The sequence below is a fragment of the Pleurodeles waltl genome, chromosome 9 (assembly GCF_031143425.1).
Source record: "Pleurodeles waltl isolate 20211129_DDA chromosome 9, aPleWal1.hap1.20221129, whole genome shotgun sequence".
Classification (NCBI taxonomy): Eukaryota; Metazoa; Chordata; class Amphibia; order Caudata; family Salamandridae; genus Pleurodeles; species Pleurodeles waltl.
The window spans coordinates 412,514,108-412,535,490 of record NC_090448.1 but is presented as its reverse complement, the minus strand read 5'-3'; the positions used below and the strand labels follow the sequence as shown (position 1 = coordinate 412,535,490).

General features: G+C 45.3%; 1 protein-coding gene across 2 annotated transcripts in view; it reads right to left on the bottom strand.

The window, feature by feature from the left end:
• The window catches only part of BSCL2 (BSCL2 lipid droplet biogenesis associated, seipin), a 236,476-nt gene that overhangs the window by 88,465 nt on the left and 126,628 nt on the right, over positions 1 to 21,383 (bottom strand). The gene's annotated exons all lie outside the window — the stretch shown is intronic.

Genomic DNA, 21,383 nt, shown 5'->3' with positions numbered 1-21,383 from the left:
CACCTCCAACTCTTTGTAACAATCTCTCTCTCCCTCTCTCTGTCTGCCTCGGACTGTCTCTTTTTCTACCCATCTTTCACCACTTTTTACCTTTCGATCTACCTCTCTTTCTCTCCTCACCAATCACTTGTTCTAGTGGCTCTCACTATCGGTCTTCACCCTACTTTACTGATCTCTACTTCTTGTCTACCTCCCTCTACCTTACTATTCACCTTATCTCAGTCGGTTTACCTTGCCTCTCTCTATATACTCGTCCCACTTCACCTTTCACTTCCTTTTTCTTTCTACCTATCTTTTTTGCCTCATTTCTCTCTACCTCACCAAACACTGAATCCCAGCCTAGATCTATCTTTCCACATTCACTGACAACCTTTGATACCTCTTTTATTACTCCCCATCTCTCTTTCTACGCATCACTTATGTTTCTTTCTTAGATCTCCCTCCTTACTTGACTCCAGCTCAGCTAGCTCCCCCTTTTATTTCCATCTCTCTTCACTGAACCCTACAACACTATGAGCCTAACACTCAATTTGTGTTGCAGCCCATACTACCACATTTCTGTTTACCTCACCGCTCTTTAAAATATACCGTTCTGTAATTCACAAACTATCTCTCTCCTATCTGTGCCTACCTCCACATCTTTCTCCCTACTCCATCTCTACCTCACCCTTTTCTCGGCACCTCAGTCCTTTACATTTCACTGCCCTGCCTATCTCCTCCATCTACTTTACCCCCTCTCAACCTTATCTATTTCTTAACCTACCCACCTCTTCTCTATGCCCCATTTCTATCTACCTTTCTCACACCCTCTCTACCTCACCACTCTCCGCCTCCCTCTCTCTACTTTACATCTCACACACTACCTCATCTTTCTACCCCCAAACTTCTTTCTCTCAATTGCCCTCATTTGATCACGGTCTCTCCTCTTCACTTCTTTCACAAACTTGCTCCTTTATTGCTAACCCTCTTTTACTACCTCTAGCTGTCTTTTAAAAATTATCATTGCATTTTTTCTCTTTTTTAAATCGATCTCTGGACCACTTTTCAACATATCTTCTCTGCCTCTTTCTTTGTATATCTACTGCACCTCTCAGGCTTTTTCCTCACACTCTCACTCTTTGGCTGTCTGAATGTTCCCTCTCTTTCTCTACTTCACCTCTGTCTCTCCACTTCCCCTTTTTTCTGCATCAGTAATCTCTTTTTCTAACATTCATCCTACTCAATGTACCTTTCTCTCTACTTCACTGCCCACTTTACCTAACCTATATTTCTGTGACTTATTCTCATTCCTCCCTTCTCTTTACTTTCACCACTGTTGATCAACAATGAAAGTTACAATCTCAACCACTTAGTACATACGTTTTTAATATTACGCACTGGTCCACTAAGCATCCACCAGGTCACCATTACTATGGTTTGTCTACAACCGTAGAAATCAGCTTATTAGACAATGATTTGAAAGTAACATTTTGTAGGACAAAATATTTAGATCCAAACACAAAATGAAATGGCTTTATCAATGCTTGTTCAAGCTCTATTTTGGTACCATTTGACTGGAGCAGACTGAGCAGCTTCATCTTTCGGCTGCTATTGTGTGCCCCATCTCTAAAATGTTAAATGATAGGTCAATACTGTTTTCAATCATGAGGACTTCCATTATCTGGAGGTCAGTAATACAACAAATGCACAGCTGTTCTACTGTCCTAAACCATGGCCCCTATGATCGGTCTTGCCTGGGGCACAAAAATGCTTATGAAGGCACTGAAAATAGCAGACCTGGTGTGGGGGTGGGGGGGTTCTGCCTCAAGGCTCTGCACTCACCCCTTACTCATCCAGCCACAGAGTTCTGGAGGGAAACGGAGTGATAATTTGAAGATTTCCTTCCCACCTCCTTATTTCCATGCCCACATTTGCCAGGAGGGAGAGATGAATTATGCAGTTCCCACTACCAGAAGGATGCAAAGGTTGCAGCAGGAGGACAAAGCAAAGAGTTAACCAACCTACGGGTGGACAGGAGACCATGCTTCAACAGCCTTCTGCGTCACAACCACTTCTTCAACTTTTTATGTCCTAGCCACCTCCCATCCTGCCTTAGAGGAAGGAATCAAGGCCTTCCGTGGTCTAGTTCAGTTACTGAGGCCTAGGTAGGAATCATACCCCAAATCTCCCATCCAAAACCATCCAAGATCACCAAGCCCTTTCTTTTCTGTAACCCTGCCAAGACAGGAGTATCAAAGGGCCAGAACACCAACTGCAGAGGACCATCTATTACAACCCCACTCTCCTCCAGGAGAACTGACCAACGCAGGCTGACCTAAACTCTTCCATCTTGACTTTAGACTACATTTCTGTGATGATCAGAGTCCAGGACATAGTTGATTGGGACAGGATAAATCACTTTGTTGTACAAGTCTTTGACACTACAAGCAAGTATTCAGCTTTCAAAGATTTAGTGTTTCTAGTCTTGGCCAATGTTAGTGACCTCCTATTAGCTTTAAAATGACTAATTTACCACACATATTTGCAAAAATGAGTATCCTGATATTAATCTAGCAGCGTTTCATGAAAGGCTGTGATCTGTGAATGTGGGCCATTATTTCTGGGTTGTCCGGGCCTATTTTTTACCCAAATCCGACCCTGCACTCCAGTCCCTTTCCAAGGCCCCAGTTATGAAGTTCATGCAAGAGGTCACTCCTCCACCGTCTGCTGAGATTGCGAGTCAGTTATTTGATTTAGCTAGAAGGGTTCCACAGGGGTCCTCCTCAGGGCTGAACTGAAGCTCAGCACAGTGCGTGTTGCACTGCAGGGATCCCCTCAGCAGAGTATCACAGGGGCCCGGCCATTCCTTGGATGCTGTGTGCCCCCTGAACAGGCCAAAGGACAACTTTAAGGTCCGTTTCACCTCTAAGCACAGTGTGCTCAGGTGCTGTAGGTTCCCAGGGAGCTGTGAAACAGGATAGTTAACCCAATCTGCTATGTATAACCCCACTGATGAGCCTGGCAAGGGCGTCTTAATCGAGGCGTGCCACACAACCTCCGGGTCCCACCGCCAGGGTCTCCAGCAGTCACTTATCCCACATTAAAAGGAGCCAGGTGTTTGGGTCTGATGGTGATGTTTCTCCCTATCTCCCCCATTTCAGTAGGGGCTGGTCATCAGTCGCCACACCTAATCAACTCTGCAGGCCGCTCATGTGGGAAATGGCAGCTCCCCCTGAAGTCCTCTCGACAGGGTCAGACTTCTATTCCTCACAGACATGATCCGAGTTCCAACGAGTAGCAGGGACCGTGGTCACACGGGTGAAAGCTCAGAGTCCTCCACTGCAGTTTAGAGGGACAGAGCGGCCAGCAACGGCTCCCACCTTGGTCAGCATGTCTCATAGGGGAGGAGGGAGGTGGAGCCCCCACCTACAACACAGTTGTCAGTCTGCAGGGTCCCACGCTGTCAAAACAGCTTTATTTGATGGGGCAAGCAGTTATGGCAGCATGATTAGGAGGCTCTTGGGATCTATAGACACATCGGGCCACGCCCTCACAGCAAGCTGGCTTGGCAACATGATTCTACAACCGCTACTGGGCTCCTGCATGGCACCAGCCTATGAGGGAGCGCCTGTACAGCCACATCACTAATGTTTCCATAGATGTGTTATCAGGGTTATCTCTCCGTAATGCTGCAGATGTTTTCAGGCAATTGCACTGCAGACCAGGAATCGGGTTCCAACCTGCCCTGTTGGCCAGTCTATTTATGACAATCCTCATGCCCTTTCCCCTGCCGATATATTTAATATTGATGTCCGAGGGCCATAGTAAGGTTGCACTCCAAAATTAACAATGAATGGACTCCATTTAGTGACTGGCCACTCAGAGTTGCAAGGCTTTCACCAACCAGGTGGTGGAGGGTATTAGAAGCTCAGAAACAGTATAATATAGTAGCACTCAATCACGTCGCTATCCAATCAGTTCTTTATGGAAGAAAAATACATATCATAACATGTAGGATACAAATTGCACTTAAAAATAGGCTACACAAAAAAATGGAGTCCCTGTCCCATCTTGGACCATGTTACAATACACAGGTCCTTCCCATTGGGTCTATTATTTTGGTTAACACTGAGGCCTATATCCACTGGTCTCTTATGAGGGATGATTAGTAACAAAGCTTGTCTTTTCATATAGGTTTAGGTCCTTTGGAAGAATACAGGGTTGGCTAATGGGGATAGAGGCAGGCACAAGGGTGCCCAGGGTTTAATTTCAACTAGCCACTTATAGCACCTCGGGATCCAGAGGGATACAATCCTAATCTCTTGATTAAAAGGGCACTTGGCACTGCAAAAAAGCTCTAACCCAAAACACAGACAACATGAGATCGACTAGCAAGAAAGCCCTGCATGCTCCAGGCGATATCCTTGGCGAACAGTGAGTGCTAAGGGCAGGGAACCCTGGAATTATGCAATTGTGCAGTCACAGAGGTTTTTGCATGATTATAGTTTACATAAACCCTCATCTACTGTATAATGTGCACATTTTAACCAGAAAAAAAAAAAATCAAGCTTAAACGGTTCAAAAGTTATTAAAACACAGCACATGCTGTTGTCCAGTAGAAGGCCCTCTGCAAAGTTGACTGTTCACCTAGCTCTTGCTTATTGCTATATGTGGGTGTTAAACTGGTACTCAGGAGGTACAACCAATGCCCAGACAGTGTTAAGTGTAAAAAATTACTAAATAATGAAGTATTACTATTGCAAAATGTGCTACACTATCTCACATAATTTGTCTTTTCTAGCTGCATAATTTACTTAACCCTGCCTTCTAATTTGGCACAACCCTGCTGCATAATTCCAGTGGCCCTGGATAAGGGACAACAGTCTTGGATAATGAACACCAAAGTCCAATTAAGTCCCCAGCGGACTATATGTTTAGATGTTATCAAAGTAATGGGTAAAGTATCATTTTATGCCCTATGCCTTTTAGGTGTAGGTGACTCCATTTAGGAATTTACTTGTTGCACTAGAGATTTTTTCGGTAGGATAGTCACAAAACTCACAATGGCACCAGTAGCCAGATGACATCACCACACCAATGGGTTAGGTCCTCTTATTGGGGGAGAAGGACTACCACCTGGGTCAACTGGAGCAACAAATGAGGTTATGTGTGAGCACTGGAAGGGATGGAGACAGCGCAGGCTCATCTTGACTCAAAACGGCAAGGAGCAACTTCTAGACCAGTTTTTGCTTGCTTCTCCTGGGTAGCTGGGTTGTGTGGCTACTATATATATATATGGAAAATGTCACTTACCCAATGTACATCTGTTCGTGGCATTAGTCGCTGCAGATTCACGTGCTGTGCACATCCCGCCATCTGGTGTTGGGCTCGGAGTGTTACAAGTTGTTTTTCTTCGAAGAAGTCTTTTTTCGAGTCACGAGACCGAGGGACTCCTCCCATTTCGACTCCATTGCGCATGGGCGTCGACTCCATCTTAGATTGTTTTCCCCGCAGAGGGTGAGGTAGGAGTTGTGTATGCTAGTAATAGTGCCCATGCAATGGAGTGAATACGTATGTACATAATGAAGTTTAAAGTAATATATTTACAAATGTTCAAGATCAACTTCTAAACGGCTACAGGCTCCCGGGGAGGCGGGTGGGCGCATGTGAATCTGCAGCGACTAATGCCACGAACAGATATACACTGGGTAAGTGACATTTTCCGTTCGATGGCATGTGTAGCTGCAGATACACATGCTGTGCATAGACTAGTAAGCAGTTATCTCCCCAAAAGCGGTGGTTCAGCCTGTAGGAGTTGAAGTTGTTTGAAATAATGTTCGTAGTACAGCTTGACCTACTGTGGCTTGTTGTGCCGTTAACACATCTACACAGTAGTGTTTGGTAAATGTATGAGGCGTAGACCATGTTGCTGCCTTACATATTTCGTTCATTGGAATATTTCCTAGAAAGGCCATGGTAGCACCTTTTTTTCCTGGTTGAGTGTGCCTTTGGTGTAATAGGCAGCTCTCTCTTTGCTTTAAGATAGCAGGTTTGAATACACTTAACTATCCATCTAGCAATACCTTGTTTAGAAATTGGATTCCCTGTATGAGGTTTTTGGAAAGCAATAAATAGTTGTTTTGTTTTTCGAATTAGTTTTGTTCTGTCAATGTAGTACATTAGTGCTCTTTTGATGTCTAATGTATGCAGTGCTCTTTCAGCTACAGAATCTGGCTGTGGGAAGAACACTGGTAATTCTACTGTTTGATTCCAGTGGAACGGTGAGATCACTTTTGGTAAAAAATTTGGATTTGTCCGTAGAACTACTTTATGCTTGTGTATTTGAATAAATGTTTCTTGTATGGTAAATGCTTGAATTTCACTCACTCTTCTTAGAGATGTGATGGCAATCAAAAATGCAACTTTCCATGTTAAATATTGCATTTCACAAGAGTGCATGGGCTCAAAAGGTGGACCCATGAGTCGTGTTAAGACAATGTTGAGGTTCCATGAAGGAACTGGTGGTGTTCGTGGTGGTATAATTCTCTTTAGGCCTTCCATAAATGCTTTTATGACTGGTATCTTAAATAATGAAGTTGAGTGCGTAATTTGCAGGTAGGCTGAAATTGCGGTCAGATGTATCTTTATTGAAGAGAAAGCTAGCTTTGACTTTTGCAATTGTAGTAAGTATCCTACTATATCTTTGGCAGATGCGTGTAAGGGTTGAATTTGATTATTATGGCAGTAATAAACAAATCTTTTCCACTTATTTGCATAGCAGTGTCTAGTGGTAGGTTTCCTAGCTTGTCTTATGACCTCCATACATTCTTGTGTGAGGTCTAAGTGTCCGAATTCTAGGATTTCAGGAGCCAAATTGCTAGATTCAGCGATGCTGGATTTGGATGTCTGATCTGTTGTTTGTGTTGTGTTAACAGATCTGGTCTGTTTGGTAGTTTGACATGAGGTACTACTGAGAGGTCTAGTAGTGTTGTGTACCAAGGTTGTCTTGCCCATGTCGGTGCTATTAGTATGAGTTTGAGTTTGTTTTGACTCAATTTGTTTACTAGATATGGAAGGAGTGGGAGAGGGGGGAAAAGCGTAAGCAAATATCCCTGACCAGCTCATCCATAACGCATTGCCCTGAGACTGATCTTGTGGGTACCTGGATGCGAAGTTTTGGCATTTTGAGTTTTCTTTTGTTGCAAATAGATCTTCCCACATTTGGAAGTAAGTGTTTAGTATTTGGGAGTGAATCTCCCATTCGTGGATCTGTTGGTGATCCCGAGAGAGATTGTCTGCTAACTGGTTCTGAATTCCTGGAATAAATTGTGCTATTAGGCGAATGTGGTTGTGAATCGCCCAATGCCATATTTTCTGTGTTAGGAGACACAACTGTAGAGTGTGTGCCTCCCTGTTTGTTTAGGTAATACATTGTTGTCATGTTGTCTGTTTTGACAAGAATGTGTTTGTGTCTTATTATGGGTTGAAATGCTTTGAGCGCTAGAAATACCGCTAACAGTTCTAAGTGATTTATGTGAAACTGTTTTTGCTGTATGTCCCATTGTCCTTGGATGCTGTGTTGATTGAGGTGTGCTCCCCACCGTATCATGGAAGCATCTGTTGTTATTACGTATTGTGGCACTGGGTCTTGGAAAGGCCGTCCTTGGTTTAGATTTATACTGTTCCACCATTGAAGCGAGATGTATGTTTGGCGGTCTATCAACACCAGATCTAGAAGCTGACCCTGTGCTTGTGACCATTGTGATGCTAGGCACTGTTGTAAGGGCCGCATGTGCAACCTTGCGTTTGGGACAATGGCTATGCATGAAGACATCATGCCTAGTAGTTTCATCACCAGTTTGACTTGTATCTTTTGATTTGGATACAAGGTCTGTATCACATTGTGAAATGTGTGAACTCTTTGTGGACTTGGAGTGGCAATCCCTTTTGCTGTGTTGATTGTTGCTCCTAAGTATTGCTGTGTTTGACACGGCAGACGGTGTGACTTTGTGTAATTGATTGAGAAACCTAGTTTGTGGAGGATTTCTATGACATATTTTGTGTGTTGTGAACACCGTCTTAGCGTGTTGATTTTGATTAACCAATCGTCTAGGTACGGGAACACATGTATTTGCTGCCTTCTGATATGTGCAGCTACTACTGCTAGGCATTTTGTAAAAACTCTTGGTGCAGTTGTTATTCCGAATGGCAACACTTTGAATTGGTAATGTATCCCTTGGAATACAAACCTTAGGTACTTTCTGTGTGAAGGATGTATTGGTATATGGAAATATGCATCCTTTAGGTCTAGTGTTGTCATGTAGTCTTGTTGTTTGAGCAGTGGGATTACGTCTTGTAATGTAATCATGTGAAAGTTATCTGATTTGATGTAGGTATTTAATGTTCTGAGATCTAGTATAGGTCTCAGACTCTTGTCTTTTTTGGGTATCAGAAAGTACAGGGAGTAAACTCCTGTGTTTATTTGTTGTTTTGGTACTAACTCTATTGCTTCTTTTTGTAGCAAGGCCTGAACTTCTAGTCCTAGAAGATCTATATGTTGTTTTGACATATTGTGTGTTTTCGGTGGGATGTTTGGAGGGAATTTGAGAAATTCTATGCAATAACCATGCTGGATAATTGCTAAGACCCAAGTGTCTGTTGTTATTTCCTCCCAATGTTTGTAAAACTTGGTTAGTCTCCCCCCCACAGGTGTTATGTGTTGGGGATTTGTGACATTGAAGTCACTGCTTGTTTGGAGGAGTTTTGGGACTTTGGAACTTTCCTCTATTCCTTTGAAATTGTCCCCCTCTATATTGTCCCCGAAAACCTCCCCGCTGATACTGGCTCTGGTAAGCGGGCTTTGTTTGTGAGGTTGTGGCTTCTGTGGTTTGCCCTCGAAACCCCCCTCGAAATTGTGTCTTTCGAAATGTGCCTCTGCTCTGTGGGGAGTAGAGTGCGCCCATGGCTTTGGCCGTGTCAGTGTCTTTCTTAAGTTTTTCGATCGCAGTGTCCACCTCCGGCCCAAACAACTGCTGTCCGTTGAATGGCATATTCAGCACAGCTTGCTGTATCTCTGGTTTAAATCCTGATGTACGCAGCCATGCATGTCTCCTTATTGTTACAGCTGTGTTGACAGTTCTAGCAGCTGTGTCGGCAGCATCCATTGCTGACCGTATCTGATTATTGGAGATACCCTGTCCTTCTTCTACTACTTGCTGCGCCCTTTTTTGGAACTCCTTGGGTAAATGTTCAATAAGGTGTTGCATCTCATCCCAATGGGCCCTATCATATCTGGCTAGCAAAGCTTGCGAATTTGCAATACGCCATTGGTTTGCGGTCTGTGCCGCCACCCTTTTGCCTGCAGCATCGAATTTTCGACTTTCTTTATCTGGAGGTAGTGCATCTCCTGAAGTATGAGAGTTGGCTCTTTTGCGCGCTGCTCCCACTACAACAGAGTCTGGTGTTAGCTGTTGTGTAATGTACACTGGGTCTGTTGGTGGCGGTTTATTTTTTTTATCTACTCTTGGAGTAATGGCTCTCCATTTAACAGGCTCCTCAAACACTTGTTTGGAGTGTTTTAGCATTCCGGGTAGCATAGGAAGACTCTGATATTGGCTGTGTGTGGACGACAGTGTATTAAAAAGAAAGTCGTCTGTAATGGGCTCTGAATGAAGGCTGACATTATGAAATGCAGCTGCTCTTGACACCACCTGTGTGTAGCCTGTACTATCCTCTGGTGGCGATGGTTTAGCTGGATAGCATTCTGGACTATTATCTGACACTGGTGCGTCATAAAGGTCCCATGCGTCAGGGTCATCTTGACTCATTCCTGTATGAGTTGGGGATTGCATCATTGGTGGAGTGGCTACCGGTGATGGTTGTGGAGAGTGATGTGGGGATGATGGCGGTGTTACTTGTTTAGCCACCTTTGCATGTGGCTGTTTTTCTTTGTCTTGGAAGGCAAGCTTGCGTTTCATTTTGACTGGAGGAAGAGTGCTGATCTTCCCTGTATCTTTTTGAATAAAGAGCCGTCTTTGTGTGTGATCTGGCTCTATTGCCTGTAATTCCTGTCCAAATCTATGTGTCTTCATTTGTGTGGACAGTCCTTGTTCCTCAGTGTAGGAACTTGTTTTCGGTTCCGAGGCCGGATATTTCGGTACCGAAACCTTTTCGGCTGCTTTTTTCGGCTCCGACGAAACCTTTTTTACTTTCGGCGTCGTGCTCTCTAGGTGCTGACCTGTTTCGGTGCCGAATCTTCTCTGAGCCACCATCTCGGGCCCGAGATTGCTGTGTGCTGGTATCTCGACCGGAGTCGGATGACTTCGACATCAGCTCGCCCTTTTTCGGTGCTGATGAACGGTCACCTACTTTTCGGTTTAAGCCATGGCCTGTTGGCGGTGACGTCCCCTGGGCTTTAGCGCTTTTCTCGTGAGTTCTTGGTTTCGACATCTTACTCACGGTTTTCGGCGTTTCCTCGGGATCGATCTCCTCAGAGTCAGACTCCTGGGTGGAGAATGTTTCTTCCTCCTCCTCGAAACGCTCTTGTCCTGTCGGCGCCGACGCCATTTGCAGTCTTCTTGCTCTTCGGTCCCTGAGTGTCTTCCTGGACCGAAACGCTCAACAGGCCTCACAAGTATCCTCCTTGTGTTCTGGTGACAAACACAAGTTACAGACCAGATGTTGATCTGTATATGGATACTTGTTATGGCATTTTGGACAGAAGCGGAATGGGGTCCGTTCCATCAGCCTTGAAGAGAAACGTGGCCGGGCCGACCAGGCCCCAACGGGGATGGAAGAAAACCCTGAAGGGCCACCGGAGCTCTTCTTAATTCGGTGTCGATCTGTTGTAACTAACCCGATACCGAACGCAAACAATACCGACGATTTTTCCGAGATTCTAACCAACTTTCCGACCCGAAACACGGAGCGAAAAGGAACACGTCCGAACCCGATGGCGGAAAAAAAACAATCTAAGATAGAGTTGACGCACATGCGCAATGGAGTCGAAATGGGAGGAGTCCCTCGGTCTTGTGACTCGAAAAAAGACTTCTTCGAAGAAAAACAACTTGTAACACTCCGAGCCAAACACCAGATGGCGGGATGTGCACAGCATGTGTATCTGCAGCTACACATGCCATCGACCATATATATACATACACACTCCCAAAGGACACCGCAGAGCACTCACGGGGTCAGGTATCAATAACTTATCACAAGTAAACACGTTTCTGCGTTTGCCTTCTTCAATACTTTCAGTGAAATAAACAAAATAATGGCAGTGATATTTTTAAAGATAACATCATGCGCTCCTATTGGGGGATAAACGGTGGCAGAAGAGCGAGAACTGCTGTCGTCCTGGTTCCAATACAATGTCTGTGGCAGCCATATTTGTGTGGTTGATTGCACATAGTTCTAAATGGTAGCACCCACGCTTTGTCATTCAATACCAATACAGTCATGTATTTTGAATAAGCTATTCCACCTCCCATAGGTACAAAGCATCAGGGTACTCGTCATCATATTACCTCATTAATGACTAAATGTACGTAGTACTCTCCCCGAAATTCCATCCTGAACGGGCGGACACTTATTCCCTGGGGAGCTATGTAGCTTCACCCACAGTCCTACTTAATCGATAAATGCACCCTTTCCCACAGATGCAATATGAAATTCTATAGGCACATACCCGCAGGATTCAGTCTAATGGCTGAGAGTCCCACAATCCAAAATTGCTGATCCAAGTCGACGGGATTTGCTTCTTCATGAACCAAATGCAGCGGTTCAGGCAGTATACAAAATAGTATCCCAAAAGGTTCTACGAGTAACTTGGCAAGTACAAGACGGGTGTCACTGTAATTGGTGAGTGTGGACTCACATTGTATATGCAGAAACTCCTAAAGGGCAACATGGAGCACTCACGGGATCAGGTATCAAGAATGTATTGCAAGTAAACGTGTTTGCCTTCTGGGATGGATGGACAGATGCACGCACACATCTTTGTTTTGATAATAACTTTGGCGCAGTTTGACAAACCTTCAAGAAATGTTCAAAACTAGTGTGCCAGTCACTTTAGCTGCTGTCTGTAATATTTTAGGGTGATCCATCAAGCGGAGACAGCATAAAAAAATTAAAAAAAAGGGGGCGGGGGGTTAATCGTGAGGGGCTGGGGGGTTTCAGCATGTCTCCCAAAACGCGTTTTCCCCATGCAATTTCCCATAGGGATTTTAGACACAACGATAACCCGAACCACTGAACAGAACTACACCAAATTTGGCAGAAAGCTAGATCTTGGTCCAAAAGTTATTTGTGTAATTTGGTTGAAATCTGTTCAGTAGTTTTTGAGTTATTAAAGTAAAGCAATTTATGTGTATCTAGAGACATGGATCCTCGGTGCACCCAGGTAGATTCGCAGATCCATGTGCCAACAGCAATGCCGTGATTGGCTGGCCGCAACGTGAGAGGGAAGTTGGGGCCGCCATTTTGTTCATGAGGACTAAAATTTAAAAGTGATAGAAGGGGTCAGGGTCAAGGTGCCCTGACCCCATGGGACTGATGGTGGGGTCTGTGAGGGACCCCTAAGGGGCAAGAAATTGTCCACAGAAGTATTTTTTGTTTTTTAGCGCACGAGGATCCGCAGGTCCACCCCAATCCTCACAGATTCCGGTGGATCCGCAGATCGAGGTGCAATGAAGGAAAAAAAAAAAAACACATGCACCCACTCACAGATTCACACACCTACTCACTCATTCATACACCCACTTACACACCCACACAACCATCATACAGCCACTCTCAGACCCACACACCCACCCACAAAGCCACCCACACACATAGCCGCACACACCCACCCACACAAATTCAGCAGTTATAGTTATTTCAAGTAACTATAACAAATGCCATAAGATAACTATAACTTGCTCCCGCCCATTTTTTTTCTTAGAGCCAATCGCCAACCAGATTCGGTTACCGTTTCAACAGCTAGGAAGTCACAAGCTTTACATACCTCTGGCCTTCATTATTCCCCTGGTCAAATCAATCAATCATTTCTAAAGCACGGCTAATCACCGTGTGGGCGTGCTGCTCAACTGAAGAGCCAGGTCTTGAGGTTTTACTGAACAGCTTGAGTGATTCCGTCTGTCCAAGTTTGAGAGGTAGCATGTTCCATGTCCGGGCTGCGAGGTAGGGAGAAGGATCTTCCTCCTGCTGTGCTTTTCTGGATCTTGGGAACGGCTGCGAGGGCAAGCTGGGACAAACCGAGTTGTCTGTTAGGTACGTAGAAAGCGAGGCGGTGGTTGAGGTATGCCGGTCCTATATCGTGTAGTGTCTTGTAGGTGTGGATGAGGAGTTTGTATGTGATGCACTTGTCGACTGGGAGCCAGTGTAGGTCTCTGAGGTGGGAGGAGATGTGGTTGTGTCAGGGGGTGTCCAGGATGAGTTTTGCTGCCGCATTCTGGATTCTTTGTAGTCTTGATTGCAGCTTCTTGGTGATGCCGGAATTGAGTGCGTTGCCGTAGTCCAGTTTGTTAGTGACGAGTGCATGGGTGACAGCCTTCCTTGTGTCAGAGGAGATCCACTTGAAGATCTTTTGAAGGATTCAGAGGGTGTGGAAGCATGACAGAGATGGTGATGACTTGGCGGGTCATGGATAGTGAGGAGTCCAGGTTGACGCCTAGATTGCTTGCGTGGTCCATGGGGGTGGGGGCTTTTCCCAGTGCGGTGGGTCACCAGGAGTTGTTCCAGGCGGAAGGGGTGGAGCTGATTACGAGGATCTCCATCTTGTCCGAGGTGAGCTTGAGGCAGTTGGCTTCCATCCAGGTGGTGGGTTTGAGTAGCTGATTGAACTCAGCGTGCTTCCAATCTGATGGGAAGGTGGCGGTCTTGAAGGATCGGTTGATAGTTCAGCAGAGCTAAAGGTGCTATGGTGGCGCTGGCCCGGTTGAAGATGTGATGAGGGTAGGGATCCGAGGGTGCTCCGAAGAGGATGGATTTCATGAGCCTTTGGGTGTCCTCTTTCATGAAGGGGGTCCAGGTGTTCAGGATCTGGTGCTGTGTTGAGTCCATGGTGGTATTCGTTAGCAGTGAGGGAGGGTTTTGGTTCTTGACGCCTTCAGAAATGTCCTGGATTTTTTGTTGGAAGAAGGTGGCGAGTTCATCAAAGAGGTCTTGGGCGAAAGGGATGGATGGATGAGGTGTCTGTACCGGGGTTTGTGAATTCTTTGATGATGGCGAAGAGCTGTTTGCTGTTCCTCCATTTCCATTCCAGTCGTCTGCAGGAGCGTTTGGACTCTTGTAGGTCTTTCGTGAACCATTTAGGGGTTTTGCTATGTTGGTTTCCAGCTAGCTTCATTAGCATCTGCTGCGTCCAGTGGAGGGGGGGGGGGGGGGGGGGAATCAGGGGGAGTGGCTGAGAACAGTGGTGAGTTGCGCTTCTGAAACTTTGCCCCAGCGTCTGCAGGGGGTGTAAGGGGCATAGTGGCGTGCAGGTTTCTTGGTGAAGGTAATTAAATGGATACCATAGGGTGAAAGATGTGCAGAACATTGGCTACAGCCATAAAGAAGGCTAGCACTATTGCCTTATTAGGGGGCTATGACAAATCTTTATGGGATTCTCTTAAGCACTTCACAGAGAAGCTGCCATGGGAGGCTACAAAAGACTTCCAGAAAGTGTTCCTAGAAGACATATTTGTCTTCAACCACGTCATTAATGTCACTGCTGACTCTTCAGCTTCTGTAGCACACAAATAGTGCCTTGGATTGTATTTGAGCCATAGTTCCTGGCATCACCTCACTGAGATCAAACTTGAAGCTCACCAACTTATTCTTATGCTTCCCTTCTCAGAAAATTTGCTATTCATATCTACCACCAATGATGAGGTGAACAGAATGAAGCCTGAAATGGAAACTAAGAGCTGTGGGGTTGAAGTAAAAAAATACAGGAGGTGCTACAGATCCTTTGATAGAGGCGCTTCTTCCTACAGACTGTTCAAACCCCTCAAAGGTCTAAACTAGGTTGGTGGCAGAGGCAGCCTTACTGCCAACGTAAGCCTTCTGCTGAGGACAGGGCCACCAACCATCTTCACAGTAATTAATTTCTTCCCTGCCTCTCCTTAGTCTCCTAAATCCAGTGTGGGGAAGCATCATAAACCAACTGGAAGAGTGACAAAGACAGGAGAACAACGAGTCTTGAATATTGTTCAAAGTGGATTCTCACGGAGATTCAAATCTCCCTCACCACTACATATTCCGCCAAGAAGATCCTCTCAGTTCCACTATGAGCAGCTTCAAAAAGAAGTCAATAGCTGACTGGAAAAAGAAGTGGTGGAGGAGGTTCATCATCACCAAAACGAATGAGAATTTATTCCTGTTACTTTCAGGTTCGGAAAAAAGGAACTCAAAAGCCAGATTTAATCTCTACCAGGATTAGTGGTCTTTTGCATCTTTGTGGTTCTATATGCCAGGCTCCATCTGGGACCCTTCAACAATGTATGGAAGACCAATGTGGTGACAACTAATAGGCATCTAGGAAGATGGACTTATTCTGTTCCAGTCTGCGACTCAGTCATTGCTTTTATGGTGCCAGCTACAAAATCTGCTGAAAGGAGTTCTACTTCATCAGGAAATTTCAACACAGATAACTATCACAGACGTCTCACTTCTGGGATAGGGTGCTCACAAAGACCCTCTTCAGATTCAGGGAAAAAAGTCAGAGAAGGAAATATCTTACATAATCAATCTGCAGGAGCAGTTCATATGGGTCTAAAGTCTCTTCTTCCACCCGGCAAGATAAAGTTGCTTCTTGTTCAGACATACAAGTTACTTACCTTCGGTAACAATATATCTAGTAGAGACATTCTAGTTACAGAGTCCTTACCTTAGAGTTTTCCCACAGGCGTCAGACTGGATCCGGAGATTTTTTCTTCGAGCAATACCCTTGCACGTTGTTAGGTGGCATTGGTCGACTCCGCGGGCGTCGTTGGCATCGTAGTCGCTGTGATGACATTGGGAGTAGTACATACACGCCGCCTCAGCGCAGTGACGTCAGTTTCTTTTCACAACTTTCCACACTAAAGCGCAGAGCTGCGAAGAACACTGAAATTGGTGCGCCAGGGCCTGAATGGAGAAGCCCGGTCCCTATAAATCAGTTCGCAAGCATGGCGGATGGGTGGGTCGGTAAGGAATCTGCAACAACAATGTCTCTTTCAGATATATCGTTACCGAAGGTAAGTAATTTGTACATCTGACAAGAGGCTTCTAGTTGCAGATTCCTTACCTTAGAATAGATACCCAAGCAATGCCATCCTCAGAGGTGGGCTGCGAACCAAGAACATACTAGTAAGTCCTGCAGGACCGAACAAACAAAGTAGCCGTCCCCTGGCCACGAAAGGGGCAAAAGGCAGACTGTTGGGGACGAGGGGCAGTGGAAAGGCCGAGGGACCAAGCCGTAGCCTGGGAGTCCTTGAACCTCTCCAGCGCCGAGTTCGCCTTGTCTCCAAAGGGTCTGTTGGGACATCCCCTGAGAAACCAGATGTTTGTAACCAGGTGTGGTGCCTCAAGGCCACTGTCGTCGCAACCGATCTACCCAGGGAGTTGGTTGTGTCCAGCCCACATCGGATAGTGAACTTTGCCACATCTCTCCCGTCGGGGACAGCTTGGGAGACGATAGCACAGGCCTCCTCTGTTATTTGCAGCAGAACTTGAGTGACCATATCCCAGAGACAGTGAGTACAGCGGCCCAAAAGGCATGCAGTGTTCAATGACCTTAGTGCTAGACTGGTGGAAGAAAACATCTTCCCAAATTGTTCAAGCCTTTTTGATTCCCTATCTGGAGGTCCGAAAGGGAATGCGCCAGAGGATGAGGATGCCTGGATAACAAGGCTCTTAGGCGTGGGGACAGAAATTTAGGATCGTTTGGGCCGGGCCGATGGTGGCGTGCGATTGTCCTGTTCACAGGAGCCCCTGTGTTGAGTCTGGACCAAGTACCCAAAAGGACAATGGGTCAGGGCTTCATTAAATGGAAGAAGATGCTCAGAGGTGGAAGCCCCTGGTTGAAGTACATCAGTCAGGAGATTAGACCTGGCCTGAACAGTAGGCAGCTCAAGGCCGAGGAGCTCAGCCGCCCTACTGTACACTATAAAATAAGTAGCTCCCTCTGCTGTAGCCACAGTAGGAGGAGACAGAATGCCAGTGTCTAAAGAGGTATCCAGACCACTGGCCTCGACCAACTCCTGTGCCCAGTCCATGTTAGGATCATACTGGTAATCATAAAGGTCCAGGGACCCCTCCAATCCTTACCGAATTCTGAACACATAAGAATAAGGTCAGAATCTGGGATGAATAGGCCCCATCGAAGAAGGAGGCGTCGGTGGCTGATGCCGTTCCAACCCAGAGTCGTCAGGGATCAGGATTGGGTTGACATTGATAGTGGGCTCCACCGATGTCAGGAGCATCGACATTCGAACCGGCACCGGGGAAGGTCCTGATGGTATGACCGGCATCGGTACTGATCTGAGAGCGGATCTAGAGAGGACTTCAGTGGCCGGAGCCAGAGGTGCGGAACTCAAAGGCCCTCCAACCGGACTCCTTGGGCCTGAAGGCACCGTAGCAGGGTCAGACTGCCCAAAAAGGAAGTACATGGCCTCATAGAATTCCTTTAATTGGGCATGGGTCGCCCGGCTCATACCCCTTTGGACATGGCAATACCAGAGTTCAGCCTGGTGGAAGCGAAGGTTATGATGGGAACGCTGGGAAAGGGCAGAGTATCCCAAATTTATCGTACCCTAAGTATGAACACACAAGATCCCATGACAGGTTTCAGATCCCGATGGGAGGGATGGTTGGGGCAAATGGAAGACGAAGACTGGCACGAGGACCTGATGGCGCCCAGACTACTGATCACGTCATCGCAGCTCCGCCTTATCCAAACTTATTATTTGCGCATTGCGCCTACCTTACCCCGGATAGGATGCACAGGACGGGACTCAGGGATGATGCCCGGTGCCCTACCGGGTGCTGACTTCTTCCATATGATATGGGCCAGTCCCATCAGTGTGAGTTAGTGCGAAATGATCGCCGGTGAGCTGTCCACCGTCTTTGGCGCTGGGTTAGACAAGGCCCCAACTCCCATCCTTTTAGGGGTCCTAGAGGGCATGGGAATCAGCCAAGCTGACCGTACCTTCTTAGGGCCTACATTGCTGGTGACGAGAGACATTGTTGCCCGGTGGAAACATACAATGCCTCCCGCTCGCTGGCCCAGTGGAGATGGGGCATCCATTGGTGTGCCCAGCAGTAGAAGCCAGTGTATGGGGCGCAGGACTGCCCAGCGAAATACAGTAACATTTGGGGTAAGTATGCTGAAAATGAGAATACTATAAGAAGTTGCACAAGCGACGATTTACACAACTGTAAGATTGAACAAAATGTACTGTATGGTCTTGGAGATATTTGATGATACTTTGGGCAAATATTGCAAGCGTGGATTCAGTGTGACTTGTTCTTGTTCTATATTTTTTATTTTAAAAACAAAGTTGTTTATCAACAACAACGAAAAAACACAAGCGGGGCCTCAGTGACTAAGTACTGAAAATCATCGGTCATGATTGGTACTTTCAAAGCTAGACCTAGCTGCAGGTGGAGGAAACAAGAAATGCCCAGACTATGCTCCCAGGTACTAGCAACCAGGGTCGAAGGGGTATTCCATTTTGATAGACTGGTCAGAGAGCTTTCATTACACTTTTCTTCTGATTCTGTTGATTTCAACAGTGTTGATCAAACTGTAACTGCAAAGTCAGAATGATCCTCATAATAGTGGAGTGGCTATGCCATTGATAATTCACAGACCTTCTACACCTGTCAGAGCCACCACACAGGAGGCTGTTGTGCAGACTACATGTGGTTTTCAAGTCTGGGCAGATGCCTGATTTCAACCTTCCATTATTGAACTTTGCAGCCTGGATCATGAACACATACTATACAGGCATTTGAATATGCCACAGGACTTTTGGGACTTTTGAAATGAGGCAGTGTCTTTCCACCAAAACAGACACTTTCAAATGGAACAGGTTCTGCATCTGGTGCATCCAAAAGAACTACAATCTCTCCCGATATCAAGGAGAAGTCACAGATCCATATCTTCTGCATTTAGTGATATCTGGATTGCATTTTCCATCAATTAAGGTACGCCTTGCCGTAATTACTACTAACTATATCAAATCTCCATCACAAACTCTCTTCAGAAAACCTGTAATACAAGATTTCTTTTAGTGTATTAAAAAATTATGTCCCCACCCTACTACATCTACGTCTAACCTTGGGAACTTAACATTATCCCTTCTAAGCTCACGGGTCCACTATTTCAGCTTATGTATAACATCTCTACAGAATTGGACTTTCAAAGATGCTTTTCTGATAGCTATAATCTATTACGTCAGAGCGATTCAGGTTTGATGCAGTCAGAAACCTTACACCAGGTTCCATTGGCACAGAGTAGAGATGAAAACTTGGATGTGTTTTCTTCCAAAGGTGGTTCCAGATTTCCCTGTCAATTAGATAACATTCTTTCTGAACACATCAACTCTAGCAGGATAAGCCATTCACACTCTTGATGTGAAAAGAAAATATTTCTGTGGAAATGGCTTGCTTTTCTATTCAGTGCTTAGAACTACTTATGAGGACTCCTGAAGGAGAATGAAAAGTTTCTTACCTACACTCCTAGTTCTCTGCCAGAGACTTCCTCATGAAAGTCATAAGCTTCTAGGTCAAATTAATAGCAAACACTTTTGTATGCCGAGGATCCTCTTGCTCCCATAAAAATAAACTGATCTATTATCTGTCGATCACATTGGAACACTAGAAAATCTATCTTCTAGGAAGTATGCTGAAGAACAGCATTATGAATAGGTTCAAACGGAAGTGCATTTAGATAAAACCATATCAAGTTCCCAGGGAGGAGAAGATCTCCATAAATGAGGAAAAAACCTTAAGGCCTTCTAAAAGTGTTTAGCACCAGCAGGAATTTGCAAAAAGCATGTTTGTAAAGGATTTTTCTTGTGAGTGGTAATGGCTGCTAATGCCATTATAGAAGAAACTGCAGTCCAGACTTGCTAAATCAAGAATTGATGGAACTACCACTTCTTCCTGACATCAGACAGGATCAAAGTTCTGCTGTTGGCAGATGCAAAACCTCTGCCATTTAAAGGCATGGGACACTTGTGGAACAGCATCTGGCTTCTCTCAAGATGTTCATGCAATCTTCTGGAAGGTCTGAATGATCATACTGCAAGAGTTCAGGAGCCAGGCTGACCAAGCTCGGTGAAGGAATGTTGGGGTACAGGATCTCACCTCCTCCAAGCTTGAAACTGAGATCGAGCCAGCACAGAAGCCTCTTGTGTGGTTATTCTGATAGGTGTGGAAAGTTAGTATACAGCGACTGCCATGGAACACACTGCAGCGATAAGTATCATCCTCGTTTTGTCTTTATTTAACTTGATGATCACCACTGTAATCAGTAGGATTGAAGGAAACACATACACAAAGCTTTTTGATCAGTTGACCTAAAGAGCATTCTCCAGTGTTGGGTGGTGATAGATCTGGATGCATAATTTGGGCCTTTTTGTTGTCTGCATCTGCAAATAAGTCAATATCTGGAAAGCCCCATTCACAAATGATCTTGTGCAGAACCTCGTTGTTCAGCACTCATCTTGTATTGATCTGCTTACTACGATTCAACATTTTGGATGCCTGACGGGTGAACTGCTGTGATGTTCAGGTTTCTCATAATCAGTCACTTGGAAGTTGTGTAAGACTCGTGAAGCAGGTCTTTGGATCTTATACTTCTCTGCATGTTGATGTAATGTATCCTTGTTATACTATCTATTTGAACAAGCAAGGAGAAGCTTTGAAACTCAGTAGATAAGATTTGAGAACTGCCCTGAGTTCCAGAAGATTCACTTACTAAGTCTTCCCTTTGTTCAACCACAGTTCTTAGACTTGCTGACCATTCACATGGACTCCAACAGTGAGGCATCTGTAAACATCTTTTTAAATTCTTTAATATAGATTCTCTTTCAGAAGGTTTGTAGGTAGGCGCCACCAAGGAAGGGAGTAGACTGCAGCGTGTACAGGCAGATTTGTCCTTCCATTTGCCTCAGAGCAGATTCCACTGTCTTCCACACACTGTTGCAAATTAAGTCATCTGCAGATGGGCATTTGGAACACTATAGATGCATCTGCAGATGGGCATTTGGAACAATAAAGATGCAGGACAACATTGAGCCCATATGTGATTAATTCTGACAGGCCATCAAATGTTTTGTTTTTTCAAATGTTTGACACTTCAGATGGATAGAACACCATCTCTCCCTATCTGGAGGATAAACTTTTGTTGATGAAGTGTTTATGATTATTCC